Raw genomic sequence first — 15000 nt, 5'->3', positions numbered from 1 at the left:
GTGGTGGTGGGAGGTCTGGCAGGTGGTGGTGGAGGTTCTGCAGGTGGTGGTGGAGGTCTGGCAGGTGGTGGTGGGTGGTCTGGCAGTGGTGGTGGTGGAGTGTCTGGCAGGTGGTGGTAGAGGTCTGGCAGGTGGGTGGAGTGTCCAGGTGGTGGTGGAGTGTCTGGCAGGTGGTGGTGGAGTGTCTGGCAGGTGGTGGTGGAGGTCTGGCAGGTGGTGGTGGTGGAGTGTCTGGCAGGTGGTGGTGGTGGAGTGTCTGGCAGGTGGTGGAGAGCTGGGGTGTGGGACAGGCAGGTGGTGGGAATGTCTGCAGGTGGTGGGTCCGGTGGTGGTGCGCAGGTGGTAGTGGAGTGTCTGCAGGTGGTGGAGGTCTGCAGGTGTGGTGGAGTCTGCAGGTGGTGGTGGAGGTCTGGCAGGTGGTGGTGGAGGTCTGGCAGGTGGTGGTGGAGTGTCTGGCAGGGGTGGTGGTGGAGTGTCTGGCAGGTGGTGGTGGAGTGTCTGGCAGGTGGTGGTGGAGTGTCTGGTGGTGGTGGAGTGTCTGGCAGGTGGTGGTGGGAGGTCTGGCAGGTGGTGGTGGAGGTCCGGCAGGTGGTGGTGGAGGTCTGGCAGGTGGTGGTGGAGTGTCTGGCAGGTGGTGGTGGAGTGTCTGGCAGTGGTGGTGGAGTGTCTGCAGGTGGTGGTGGGAGTGTCTGGTGGTGGTGGTGGAGTGTCTGGCAGGTGGTGGTGGGAGTGTCAGGTGGTGGTGGTGGTCAGGTGTGGAGCTGGCAGGTGGTGGTGGAGTGTCTGGCAGGTGGTGGTGGTGGAGGTCTGACAGGTGGTGGTGGAGGTCTGGACAGGTGGTGGTGAGTGTCTGGCAGGTGGTGGTGGAGTGTCTGGCAGGTGGTGGTGGAGTGTCTGACAGGTGGTGGTGGAGTGGGGGTGTGGTGGTGGAGTGTCTGGCAGGTGGTGGTGGTGGAGGTCTGGCAGGTGGTGGTGGGTGGAGTGTCTGACAGGTGTGGTGGAGGTCTGAGGTGGTGGTGGTGGAGTGTCTGGCAGGTGGTGGTGGAGGTCTGACAGGTGGGGTGGGAGCTGCAGGTGGGTGGAGGTCTGGCAGGTGGTAGGAGTGTCTGACAGGTGGTGGTGGTGGAGGTCTGGACAGGTGGTGGAGTGTCTGGCAGGTGGTGGTGGAATGTCTGGGTGGTGGTGGAATGTCTGGCAGGTGGTGGGGAGTGTCTGGAGGTGGTGGTGGAGTGTCTGGCAGGTGGTGGTGGAGTGTCTGGCAGGTGGTGGTGGTGGAGGTCTGACAGGTGGTGGTGGAGTGTCTGGCAGGTGGTGGTGGAGTGTCTGGCAGGTGGTGGTGGAGTGTCTGACAGGTGGTGGTGGTGAGTGTCTGGCAGGTGGTGGAGTGTCTGGCAGGTGGTGGTGGAGTGTCTGGCAGGTGGTGGTGGTGGGAGGTTCGAGGTGGTGGTGGGAGTGTCTGGCAGGTGGTGGTGGAGTGTCTGGCAGGTGGTGGTGGTGGAGGTCTGGCTGGTGGTGGTGGGAGGTCTGGCAGGTGGTGGTGGAGTGTCTGGCAGGTGGTGGTGGAGGTCTGGCAGTGGTGTGGTGGAGTGCCTGCAGGTGGTGGTGGAGTGTCTGGCAGGTGGTGGTGGGAATGTCTGGCAGGTGGTGGTGGAATGTCTGGCAGGTGGTGGTGGAGGTCTGCAGGTGGTGGTGGAGGTCTGGCAGGTGGTGGTGGTGGAGGTCTGGCAGGTGGTGGTGGTGGAGGTCTGACAGGTGGTGTGGAGTGTCTGGCAGGTGGTGGTGGAGTGTCTGGTGGTGGTGGTGGGAGGCTGGCAGGTGGTGGTGGAGTGTCTGGCAGGTGGTGGTGGGGAGGTCTGGCAGGTGGTGGTGGGAGTGTCTGGCAGGTGGTGGTGGAGGTCTGGCAGGTGGTGGTGGAGTGTCTGGCAGTGGTGGTGGAGTGTCTGGAGGTGGTGGTGGTGGAGTGTCTGGCAGGTGGTGGTGGAGGTCTGGCAGGTGGTGGTGGAGGTCTGACAGGTGGTGGTGGTGGAGGTTGACAGGTGGTGGTGGGGTCTGGCAGGTGGTGGTGGAGTGTCTGGCAGGTGGTGGTGGAGTGTCTGACAGGTGGTGGTGGTGGAGTGTCTGGACAGGTGGTGGTGGAGTGTCTGGCAGGTGGTGGTGGAATGTCTGGCAGGTGGTGGTGGAATGTCTGGCAGGTGGTGGAATGTCTGCAGGTGGTGGTGGAGTGTCTGGCAGGTGGTGGTGGGAGGTCTGGCAGGTGGTGGTGGAGTGTCTGCAGGTGGTGGTGGAGTGTCTGGGTGGTGGTGGTGGAGTGTCTGCAGGTGTGGTGGTGGTGGAGGTCTGCAGGGTGGTGGTGGAGGTCTGGCAGGTGGTGGTGGTGGGAGGTCTGGCAGGTGGTGGGAGTGTCTGGCAGGTGGTGGTGGTGGAGTGTCTGGACAGGTGGTGGTGGTGGAGTGTCTGACAGGTGGTGGTGGAGGTCTGGCAGTGTCTGCAGGGGTGGTGGTGGGAGTGTCTGACAGGTGGTGGTGGAGTGTCTGGCAGGTGGTGGTGGAGTGTCTGGCAGGTGGTGGTGTGGAGTGTCTGGTGGTGGTGAGTGTCGCAGGTGGTGGTGGTGGAGTGTCTGACGGGTGGTGGTGGAGGTCTGGCAGGTGGTGGGTGGAGTGTCTGGCAGGTGGTGGTGGAGGTCTGGCAGGTGGTGGTGGTGGAGTGTCTGGCAGGTGGTGGTGGGAGTGTCTGGCAGGTGGTGGTGGTGGAGGTCTGACAGGTGGTGGTGGTGGAGTGTCTGGCAGGGGTGGTGGTGGAGGTCTGGCAGGTGGTGGTGGGAATGTCTGGCAGGTGGTGGTGGAGTGTCTGGCAGGTGGTGTGGTGGAGTGTCTGGCAGGTGGTGGTGGAATGTCTGGCAGGTGGTGGTGGAGTGTCTTGCAGGTGGTGGGTGGGAGGTCTGGCAGGTGGTGGAGTGTCTGGTGGTGGTGGAGGTCTGCAGGTGGTGGTGGTGGAGGTCTGCAGGTGGTGGTGGTGGAGTGTCTGGCAGGTGGTGTGGAGGTCTGGCAGGTGGTGGTGGTGGGAGGTCTGGCAGGTGGTGGTGGAATGTCTGGCAGGTGGTGGGAGTGTCTGGCAGGTGGTGGTGGAGTGTCTGGCAGGTGGTGGAGGTCTGGCAGGTGGTGGTGGAGTGTCTGGCAGGTGGTGGGAGTGTCTGGCAGGTGGTGGTGGAGTGTCTGACAGGTGGTGGGTGGGGAGTGTCTGAGGTGGTGGTGGAGTGTCTGGCAGGTGGTGGTGGAGTGTCTGGCAGGTGGTGGTGGTGGAGTGTCTGGACAGGTGGTGGTGGTGGAGTGTCTGGCAGGTGGTGGTGGAGTGTCTGGCAGGTGGTGGTGGTGGAGGTCTGGCAGGTGGTGGTGGTGGGAGGTCTGACAGGTGGTGGTGGTGGAGTGTCTGGAGGTGGTGGTGGTGGAGTGTCTGACAGGTGGTGGTGGTGGAGTGTCTGACAGGTGGTGGTGGAGTGTCTGCAGGTGGTGGTGGAGGTCTGGCAGGTGGTGGTGGAGTGTCTGACAGGTGGTGGTGGTGGAGTGTCTGACAGGTGGTGGTGGAGGTCTGGCAGGTGGTGGTGGGAATGTCTGGCAGGTGGTGGTGGAATGTCTGGCAGGTGGTGGTGGAGTGTCTGGGTGGTGGTGGAGTGTCTGGCAGGTGGTGGTGGAGTGTCTGGCAGGTGGTGGTGGAGGTCTGGCGGTGGTGGTGGTGAATGTCTGGCGGTGGTGGTGGAGTGTCTGGCAGGTGGTGGTGGAGGTCTGGCAGGTGGTGGTGGAGGTCTGGCAGGTGGTGGTAGTAGTGGTGAATGAAGGAGAGAGAGAGAGAGAGAGAGAGAGAGAGAGAGAGAGAGAGAGAGAGAGAGAGAGAGAGGTCTTGACCATAGATAGGGCTAGACAAAGTGGCCCCGCCCTTTCTACCTACCTAGCCTCACCTTGCTCTGCCCTACGACTTCCACCACTACCACCACCGCTGTCTACCCCCAGTCTAAGTCACCCCCCCCAGCTCCCCCGCCCACACTCACACAATGGCGGTCCTGTAGGTGTGTGGTGAAGGTTACATTAAACTGGGTCGCCCTATTTTACCTCACCTATCACAATTTCTGGGGTAAAGCTTTTGGGGGGTTGAGGTAAAGTTTCTATTTAAGCTTGTTTAGGTAAAGCTTTTTCTTTTAAATACGAGGAAAAACCAAACAAAAATTGGGTGAATTTTAAGACTTCACACACACACACACACACACACACACACACACACACACACACACACACACACACACAGAACACACACACACACCCCTGACAGCTCCTAAAGTAATTCACTGATTACATTTCCTCCTAATGAGTCAACAAGACAAAGAACAAAATTAAAATCATGACCAAAAACGCTATAGCTTAGTGTGTGTGTGTGTGTGTGTGTGTGTGTGTGTGTGTGTGTGTGTACTGCTGCCAGATGTGAGAAGAGTCTAGTGGTGTTATCCTATTAAGGTGTGTGCACGAACTGCCTCCTCCCTACCTCCCTCCTTCTCCTCCGTTCTCTCTCTGTCTCCTCCTCGTGCCCCTTCAACAAAAACAAAGCGAAGTCAATAACTCTGCTGGACTGAAAGACGGATAAGTTAAAACACATCCGCTGCGATCAGGAGGGTGGGCTCAGCAAGAGAAAGTGTGAATGGTAGCGACAACAGTCAGTAGTCAGCAAAGGCAGGAATGGAGGGCTAGAAAAGGAGGAGGAAGAGGAGGTGGGGGTTGGAGAAGAAGGAGGTTGGAGAAGAGGAGGTGGAGAAGAGGAGGGTTGGAAAGAGGAGGAGAGGAGGAGAGAAGAGGATGTAGAGGAGGTGGTGAGGGCTGGGAAGATGATGGTGGTGGTGGTCAACACATACTTTACCTCCAGACACACAAATAAACAACCAGTTCACTGCCATTGACTCACTGCGCTCACTCATTCACGCACGCACGCACTCACTCACTAGTTAACTCTCACTCATTGGCACATAATTCACCCACTGTCACTTATTCAACCACTGCCCCACACACACACGCGCACACACACACACACACACACGCAATGCTTTCTCCAGGTGATTTTTTTCCACTTACCACAAACTGGTAAAATAGCCAGGTGCAAATGTTATCAGGAAGACACTTAATGGAATTACCGGGAGTCTTATACACACAGCAAGCAACCAGGCCACCATCTCACCCAACCACACTGGCCACACCATTCACCCAACCACACTGGGCCACACCATCTCACCCAACCACACTGGGCCACACCATCTCACCCACACTGACCACACCATTCTCACCACACTGGGCCACACCATCTCACCCACCACACTGGGCCACACCATTCACCACCACACTGGGCCACACCATCTCACCAACCACACTGGGCCACCTCTCACCTAGCCACACACACACATCTCACACACACTGGGCCACACCATCTCACCTAGCCACACTGGCCACACCATATCACTAAACTCACCAAAACACACCACACATGCCAAAACAGTGGGACACCCACAGTCTTTACCTGACCTGGAAACACACACACACACACACACACACACACACACACACACACACACACACACACACACACATCCCAGATCAATATGATAAAAACAACAACACTATTTCCTGCTTTGATAAGTTAGATCCTCCTGTCAAACGCGTGATGTCCTCTTGACAGGCTGAGTTTCGCTGTCAAGGAGAATAAACACTGTGGAGCGTGATATCCTCTCTCTTGACAGCCAAAATTTACTTGACAGCCAGCGAAGCATTTTTTAAGATGGCTAACAAATAATGACAAGATCCAACTGAGCAGACGAACCAATGGCCAAAGACCAAACGAGAGAGAGAGAGAGAGAGAGAGAGAGAGAGATTTTTACCTGGAGCTACTTGGCTCTGGGGAACTTGGGACATTCCCAAAGCCGGTCAATGACGTCCATAACCGGTTTTCATTATTCTGTGGCACTGATCAACATCAGGCAGAGCACTCACAAACACACATTCAGACAACCTACTAGGTATAAAACACAAAGTAAAGGTATACAGTGCCAAGGGTAAAGGTAAAGACAAGGTAAAGGTATCACAAAGGATACACAAGGTAAGGTATACAGTGCACAAGGTAAGGGTATATGAAAAGCACAAGGTAAAGGTATATAAAAGCACACAGTAAAGGTATACAGTGCCAGTACAAAGGTATAAGAAAGCACACAGAAGGTATACAGTGCCACAAGGTAAAGGCATAAGATGCCACAAGGTAAAGGTAAAAGGTACAAAGGTGATTACAGTACACAAGGTAAAGGCATAAGGACAGCCAAGTAAAGGTATACAGCCACAGTAAAGGCATAAAGGGTAAAGGTATACAGTGCCACAAGCACTCCAGACAAAGGATGGCTGACGTTTCTCAGGATACCTGGATGAGGTCTGCACTGGGCTGAGGGTGTTCGGGTGACGGTCTACCTGTTTGTTTGCGCGATTTTGATGTTGACTTTTGGGGAAGGGGAAGGGGGATGGGGGAGGAGGAGAGGAGGGGAGGAGGGAGAGAGGAGGGGAGGAAGGGGGAGGGAGGAAGGGGAGGGGGAAGGGGAGGAGGAAGAGAGGAGGGGAGGAGGAAGGAGGAGGAAGGGGAGGAGGAAGAGAGAGGGAGGAGGAAGGGGAGGAGGAAGGGGAGGAGGAAGGGGAGGAGGGAGAGAGGAGGGAGAGGAGGAAGGGGAGGAGGAGGGGGGGAGGAGGAAGGGGGAGGAGGAAGAGAGAGGAGGGGAGGAGGAAGGGGAGGAGGAAGGAGGAGGAAGGGGGAGGAAGAGAGAGGAGGGGGAGGAGAGAGAGAGGAGGGGGGGAGAAGGAGGAGGGAAGGGGGAGGAGGAAGGGGAGGAGAGAGGAGGGGAGAGGAGGGAGAGGAGGAAGGGGAGGAGGAAGGGGGAGGAGAGAGGAGGGGGAGGGGAGGGAAGGGGAGGGAGGGAAGGGGGAGGAGGAAGGGGGAGGGAGGAAGGAGGGAGGGGGGAGGAGGGGAGAGAGAGGAGGGGGAGGAGGGAAGGGGGAGGAGGAGAGGGGGAGGAGGGGAGAGAGAGGAGGGGGAGGAGGAAGGGGGAGGAGGGGAGAGAGAGAGGGGAGGAGGGAGAGAGAGGAGGGGAGGGGAGGGAGAGAGGAGGGGGGGAGGGGAGGAAGGGGGAGGAGGGGAGAGAGGAGGGGGAGGGAGGAGAGAGAGAGGGGAGGAGGGAGAGAGGAGGGAGGAGGAAGGAGGAGGAAGGGGAGGAGGGAGAGAGAGGAGGGAGAGGAAGGGGAGAGGAAGGAGAGGAGGAAGGGGAGAGGAAGGGGAGAGAGGGAAGGAAGAGGAGGAAGGAGGGAGGAGGAGGAGGAGAAGGAGGAGGAAGGAGGAGGAGGAAGGAGAGGGAAGGGGAGAGAAGGGGAGGAGGAAGAGAGAGGAGGAGGAGGAAGGAGGAGGAAGGGGAGGGAGAAGGGAGGAGGAATGAGAGAGGAGGGGGAGGAGGGAGAGAGGAGGGGGGAGGGGAGGGGAGGGGGGAGGAGGGAGAGAGAGGAGGGAGAGGAGGAAGGGGGAGGAGGAAGGGGAGGGAGGAAGAGAGAGGGGAGGGGGAGGAGGGAAGGGGGGAGGAAGGGGGAGGGAGGAAGGGAGAGGAAGAGAGAGAGGGGGGAGGAGAAGGGGGAGGAGGGGGAGGAGGAAGGGGGAGGAGGGGAGAGAGAGGGGGGAGGAGGAAGGGGAGGAGGAAGGAGAGGAGGGGGAGGAGGAAGGGGAGAGAGGGAGAGAGAGGAGGGGAGAGAAAGGGAGGGGAGGAGAGAGAGAGAGGGGAGGAGGAAGGGGAGGAGGGGAAAAGGGAAAGGGGATGGGAAGGAGAAAGAAAGAAGGAAGGAAGAGAGAAGGAAGGGGAGAGAGGAAGAGGAATGAGAAGTAGGAAAAATGAAAGAGGGAGGAAGGGAGAGAGAAGAGAAGGAAGGAGGGAGGAAGGAGAGAAGAATACCAGACAGGGAGGTGAGGTGAATAGTGACAGGTAGTTTAACCACGAAGCACCTGCACGAGAACACTGGCACCCCCTCCCACATCTCACTTACCTCTCACTTTCATCACTTCTCCTTTTACCTCCGGTTAACGCCAAAACACACAGATATTTATTTACCTGAGCGTCAAAGGAGAAGTTATGGCAAAAGGTAGTACTACGCATTCACTAATTGTTACCTGAGAGAGAGAGAGAGAGAGAGAGAGAGAGAGAGAGGATGTATGTATATTTGGGCCATAAGTATGCACTTGATGTATGTATTTAACACGTGTACGTATTATGAAACAGATATGTACGTAAGTGTGAAACATTGGGTGAATGAGACGTGTGTATCTGTGTATTGGACTGGTGAGTAGACATGTGAATTCAGACGTGTGTGCGTGTGAGTACTTATGTGTATTTGGAGGGAGGTGGTGAAGGATGGATGTGGGGGGGTGGAGGGGATGGGCTAAGGGGGATAGATGGGAAGGGGGAGGGGAAGGGAGGGGGATGAAGGGGGAAAGGTGGAAGGGGGGTAGAGAGCAGGTGTAGTGAGGCAACGGACAGCTAGACAGGGACCAGTATCGATCAGGGAACCACACTGCCCTCCTCTACCATCACTACCACCATCACCACCACTACTACCACCATTAATAATCCAATTAATCTCACAATCAACATTATTACTATTGCCCACCACCATCACTACTAGCATCACCACCACCACTACTACCATCATCACTACTACCATCACCACAACCACCACTATCACCACCATCGTCACTACTTTAAGATAAGACGTAAATTCCTCACCACCACTTATTGTTCCCGCCCACACACCACCCAGGCGCCGCCCACCACCCTCCCAACAAGCAGTACATGGCAGCTGTGTGGTGGTGTGGTAGGTGAGCAGGCAGTGGTGGTATTGGTGGGCAGGTGGTAGTGGCGGTAGGTGGACGGGTGGTAGTTGTGGTAGGTGGACGGGTGATAGTTGTGGTAGTAGTCACTTCTACACATTACTTACAAACTCATTTACTCACTTATATGAACACCTGCATATTTACTTACATACTTATCCACTTAAGAACACATACATACATACGTACATACATACATATCAGTTTACACATTAATTCACTCTAAAATCTAAACACACACACACACACACACACACACACACACACACACACACACACACAGAGCAAGGTGCCAACCCAGCCCACCTGGCACCCTGACCAACACCCAGGCCTTTTATTAGTTAACTATCTCAATAAAGATTTAGATAAAGAACCTGCCTTGATCCTGACAACACCTGACCTTGACACCATTAGACCGTGACACCATCAGACCGGACAAAACATTTACCTCTGAGCTGACAACATTTACCTCTGAGCTGACAACATTTCGCCCCTGACTTGACATCATTTAGCCCTGACAACACTTGGTCCTGACAACATTTGGCCAAGAGTCAACATTATTTCCTAACCATTATAGATTTCCAACACTTTATAAATGAGAAGGAGGAGGAGGTGGCGTAAGATAAAGAAGGATAAGAAGAGGAGGAGGAGGAATAGGAACAGGAAGAAGAAGAAAATCTACTCAATAACCTCAAAAACTTCACATAAATCACCACCACATTATCCCAATTCTCGATTACGTAAACAGGAATTATCACCACATTACGGGTCACGAAGGAGAGAAAATAAATCAAACAATAACTCCCTTTATTAACTACAAATAAACACCTACCACAATACGAGGTTATTTTTTGGCACACACATTACAAACGGCGTCAATTGTGGTGATTTTGTTATTGATCATTTAAGATTGACAATTATGGTGATTGCTGACGTGTTAGGTGTGCTTGTGGGGCGGATTAGGTTAGGATGAGAGGGTTAGGTTAGGTTATGTGGAGGTGAGGGAGGTTATGGTGGAGGTGAGGTTATGGTGGAGGGGTGAGGTATGAGAGGAGGGTTATGGTGGAGGTGAGGGTGGTGGAGGTGAGGTTAGGGTTATGATGGAGGTGAGGTAAGGTGGAGGTGAGGTTAGGGTTATGGTGAGGTATGGAGGAGGTGGGAGGTAGGTGAGGTGAGGTTAGGTTATGGGTGGGAGGTGAGGAGGTGGGAGAGGTGAGGGACTGGTGAGGGATGAGAGGCATGATGGAGGCTGATGGAAGGAATGAGTGGGAGGGAGGTGAGGGAGGAGGGTCGGAGGGAGGGTTGAGGAGGTGGGGGGTAGAGGGTGGAGATGGAAGGATGAGGGTGGAGGGGTGAGGGTTGAGGGGTGAGGGACTGGGTGAGGGGTGAGGGACTGGGTGAGGGGTGAGGGACTGGGTGAGGGGTGAGAGACTGGGTGAAGGATTGGTGAGAGGTGAGGGTGGAGGTGAGGGACTGGGTGGAGGGTGAGAGGTGAGGGTGGAGAGGTGAGGGACTGGGTGAGGGGGGTGAGGGACTGGGTGAGGGTGAGGGGACTGGGGAGGTGAGGGACTGGGTGAGGGGTGAGAGGTGAGGGATTGGGTGAGGGGGTGAGGTGAGGGGTGAGGACTGGGTGAGGGGTGAGAGGAGAGGTGGAGAGGTGGGGACTGGGTGAGGTGAGGAGCAACATAAAACCAAAAACACAACAAAAAAAACACTAAACAAATTAACATAAAATAGGAGGTGGGTCGAGGAAGCAAATAGGCGAGGAAGGACGCACTTACAAGGCCACCCAAACTGCCCACCCCACCTACTCCACCCCAACCCACCCACTCCACTCACCTACTCATTCACCCCAACCCACCCACCCACCCACATTATCTTGCCTTGTTTTCCTTGTCTCTGTCTTTCATTAATTTATCTGATCTCATCCACCTCCTTGTTTTATTGCTGTCTCCCATTTTGTCTTTATGAGTGGGTGGGTCGGGGGGTCGGGGGGTGGGTCTGGGGGTCGGGTGGGGTGGGGGTGGTGGTGAGCGAGTGAGAGTCTTCCAATCAGTCAACCAGTCAGGCTGGCCGTCACAAGCATCAGACGTCATTACCCAGGTCAAATATACCCATCCCAGCAGCTGTTAACCTTCCAATCACCACCATCCCCAGTTACATCCCCCTGCAACCATCTATCATCACACCTACGCTCATTCCATCCTTTATCACCATTATTCTCTATCAGTAGTTTATTATCGTGTGGTGGTCGCTTCTCCATATCCGGTCCGTGAAGCCAAAACAGAAACAACATAAATATGACCAGATTATAAGGCTTAAAATGTCAATGATAATGGCAGTTCTGATTACTACTAAACACAACACATTACTACTACTACTACGTGGCCTGCAGCCTCCCAAAGCCTCTCTAATAATATGGGGAAGAAGAAGAGACTGGAAAAAGTTACAGGTGATGGTCATGTGTGTGTGTGTGTGTGTCGCCTCTCCTGCACAACAAACACACAGGTGACGCCTAGAAGTGTGTCATAACCTACTCCACTCAGGGTCTGTGGTGCACCAAGACAGTTAGTAGAAGATAGTGGTGGTAGTGGTAGAAAATGGTGGTGGTAGGTGGGGGATAGTTGGTGTAGAAAAAAAAATGGTGGTAGGTGGGTGATAATGGTAGTGGGGTGAAGTGTGGTGGTGTGAAGGTGGTGGTAGGTGGGTGATAGTGGTGGTGTGTGGGGTGATAATGGTGGTGGCAGGTAAGGATAGTGGCTGATCGCAAGGAGAGAATATTGGCTGTTTGTAGGTGAGCAGTGTGGTAGATTGTAGGGATGGTAGATGGAGTAAGTAGGTTGATTGTGTAGAGGTGAGGGTTGGTGACTGATTATATGGGGAAGATGAGAGCCGGTGATTGGTCTAGAGTACTGCTAAGGTCCAGTTATCCATCAACATGAGAAAGCACTTAAGTCTTGAATCATGTTGAAATGTTACTCTGTACACACACACACACACACACGAAAGGAGGAGATATCAAGACCAATAAACAGAGGAAAAAAAAGAGAGAGAGAGAGAGAGAGAGAGAGAGAGAGTCACCCACCACCCTCCTAGAATTCATGAAGGGGAGGGGAGGAGAGGGGGGAGAGGGGAAGGGGTGTGCATGACCTAAAAACACTCTTTCCCACACAGCACACTTCCGGATGCAGGTGAGTAGAGGCAACGACCAATCTTCCTCCTCCTCCTCCACTAGCATGACCTCTTCCTCTTCCCTCCCTATCCACCACAGCATTACCTCCTCCTCCTCCTTCCTCCCTCCTCCTCCACTAGCATGACCTCTTCCTCCTCCCTCCTCCATTATCCACCGATACATTATTCTTCCTCCTCCTCCTCCTCATTTCATCCTAACCTAACCTAACGCTAATCTAACCTCCACTGAAGGTAGTATTTTGGGTGATTAATCTTCAGGTGAGATAAACTGGAGGACGAGAGGGAGGGAGGACGAGAGGAGGGAGGAGGGTAATCGTCAGGTCATTTGTCAAGTCGTAGTGATCATTAAACAAAGGTAAATGAGATAAATGATAAATAATACAAATTTAAATCCCTTTGAGAAATATGGGGTACAAGAGTTCGACGACCTGTGCCTGGCTGGTCGATGGTGGTGGTGTGGGAGGGGTGGTGGGGGGTGGGGTGGGTGGGAGGGGTGGTGGTGGTGAGGGGTGGTGGTGGGGGTGGTGTGGGTGAGGGTGGTGGTGGTGAGGGTGGGGTGAGGGGTGGGTGGTGGGGGTGAGGGGTGGTGGTGGGGTGGTGGTGGTGGAGGGGTGGTGGTGGGGGTGGAGGGTGGTGGTGGTGGTGGGAGGGGTGGTGGGGGGTGGGAGGGTGGTGGTGGGGGTAGAGGGGTGGTGGGGGTGGGTGGGTGAGGGGTGGTGGGTGGTGGTGAGGGGTGGTGGTGGTGGTGAGGGTGGTGGTGGTGGTGAGGGGTGGTGGATGGTGAGGGGTGGTGGTGGGGGGGGTGAGGTGGTGGTGGGTGGAGGGTGGTGGTGGGGGGTGGTGGTGGGAGGGTGGTGGTGGGGGGGGAGGGGTGGTGGTGGGGAGGGGTGGGGGTGGGGGGTGAGGGGTGTGGGGAGGGTGGTGGTGGGTGGGAGGGTGGTGGTGGGGTGAGGGGTGGTGGTGGGGGGTGGGAGGGTGGTGGTGGTGGGAGGGTGGTGGTGGGGTGGAGGGTGGTGGTGGAGGTGAGGGGTGGTGGTGGGAGGGTGGTGGTGAGGTGGTGGAGGGTGAGGGGTGGTGGTGGGGAGGGTGGTGGTGGGGTGGGGGAGGGTGGTGGGAGGGTGGGTGGGTGAGGGTGGTGGGAGGGTGGTGGTGGGGTGGTGGGTGGTGGTGGAGGGTGGTGGTGGTGGTGGGAGGTGGTGGTGGTGAGGGTGGTGGTGGTGAGGGGTGGTGGTGGGGGGTGGTGGTGGGGAGGGTGGTGGTGGTGGAGGGGTGGTGGTGGTGAGGGTGGTGGGTGAGGGTGGTGGTGGGGGTGGTGGTGAGGGGTGAGGGTGGTGGTGAGGGGTGGTGGTGGTGGTGAGGGTGGTGGTGAGGTGGTGGTGAGGTGAGGGGTGGTGGTGAGGGTGGTGGTGAGGGGGTGAGGGTGGTGGTGAGGGTGGTGGTGAGGGTGGTGGGAGGGTGGTGGGGAGGGTGGTGGTGAGGGAGAGGGTGGTGTGAGGGTGGTGGTGAGGGTGAGGGGTGGTGGTGAGGGTGAGGGGTGGTGGTGAGGGTGGTGGTGAGGGTGGTAAGAGGTGGTGTGAACCATGAATCCCTCCCTCTCACACCCCTCAGCTGACCTGCCCCAGGTTAACACATGCTTTTAATTTATTCTCCTTCCACCACCATTACCACCATCATCTCTACCACTACTACTACCACCACCACCACCATCACCACAAGACAAAAATTTACACTAACACAGCTCAATGTCTTCTCACCTACTCTCACCACACGCAATTTTAACACCATAACCCATTAAGGTGTGTGTGTGTGTGTGTGTGTGTGTGTGTGTGCTGTAAGGATGCCTCACCACCACCTTCCAACCCTTCACGACAACCTGTTACACACACAAACCCACTCCCCACCACTCACTCCTACCACCTCCAACCTCACCAACCCACCACCCACCTCCACTCATCAACTCCACCCATCCACCCCCACCCACAACCACAGTGATGAGCCAACCAAACTCTGACTGGGACTGAGGTGGGAGGGTGGGTGGGTGGGGGTGGGTGGTTGGGTGGCGGGGCACGCACCAGTATAGGTCGACGTGAGGGTGTACAACCAGACAGGGTTCAGGGAAGGAAGGAGAGGTGATGAAGGAAAGGAGAAGTGATGAAGGAAGGAGAGGAGACGAAGAGGGAGAGGAGACGAAGGAGGAAGAGAGAGAGAGAGAGAGAGAGAGAGAGAGAGAGAGAGAGAGAGAGAGAGAGAATGAACATGAAGAGTGAGAATATTACATCATATTGGAGGTCTCTCTCTTCTCTCTCTCCCCAGGTTATCCATTAATACACAGAACATCAACAAAAACACCTGTAATTGTGTGTGTGTGTTACGTCAAGACCACCAAGCACAGAACTTACTCTCACCTTGGCAGTAATAAGAGCAAGGGTGGCTGCTGGTCAGGTGTGTGGGAGGATAGATCCTCTTCTCATTGAGTGTCTTGACCTCCTCCACCGCCTTCACCAACAACAACTACCACCACATTATCCACACATTCCGTCAAACATTGTATTTTATTAAGTATCTATCAGCACTAATTTTGTCCCTTTAATATCTTATGGGAATATTTTCTTACCTAACTGAGTGCTTTCATTATCATTCAATTATTTCCGTGTCATTCCTATTACTTTTTATTTTCTTTCTTTTCTTTCCAAATGATATAACCTGGAGGGTTTAATTTCAATATTTTATTATAATTCTGATTTTTGTTGAATTTATCTCATAAATTGAGTCAAAATTTAACAACTTTTTGTAATTGTATTTCTTCCAGTTGGCCCCACGCGTCTCACAAACAGCACCACACACACAGCAATACGTAACTGAACGAAGCACAATCGA

General features: G+C 55.2%; 1 protein-coding gene across 3 annotated transcripts in view; it reads right to left on the bottom strand.

The window, feature by feature from the left end:
- The window catches only part of LOC121873283 (tyrosine-protein kinase Src64B-like), a 49521-nt gene extending 43002 nt beyond the window's left edge, over nucleotides 1-6519 (bottom strand). For all 3 annotated transcript variants that reach the window (XM_042376738.1, XM_042376757.1, XM_042376748.1), the window contains exon 1: nucleotides 6515-6519. The gene's annotated coding sequence lies outside the window, so the exon portion shown is untranslated. The remainder of the gene's footprint in view (nucleotides 1-6514) is intronic.
- Nucleotides 6520-15000: the final 8481 nt, after the last annotated feature.

The sequence above is a fragment of the Homarus americanus genome, unplaced genomic scaffold (genome assembly GCF_018991925.1).
Source record: "Homarus americanus isolate GMGI-L3 unplaced genomic scaffold, GMGI_Hamer_2.0 scaffold55640, whole genome shotgun sequence".
Lineage (NCBI taxonomy): Eukaryota > Metazoa > Arthropoda > Malacostraca > Decapoda > Nephropidae > Homarus > Homarus americanus.
The sequence above is the reverse complement of the archived record's forward strand: the minus strand, read 5'-3'. Positions and strand labels throughout refer to the sequence as shown.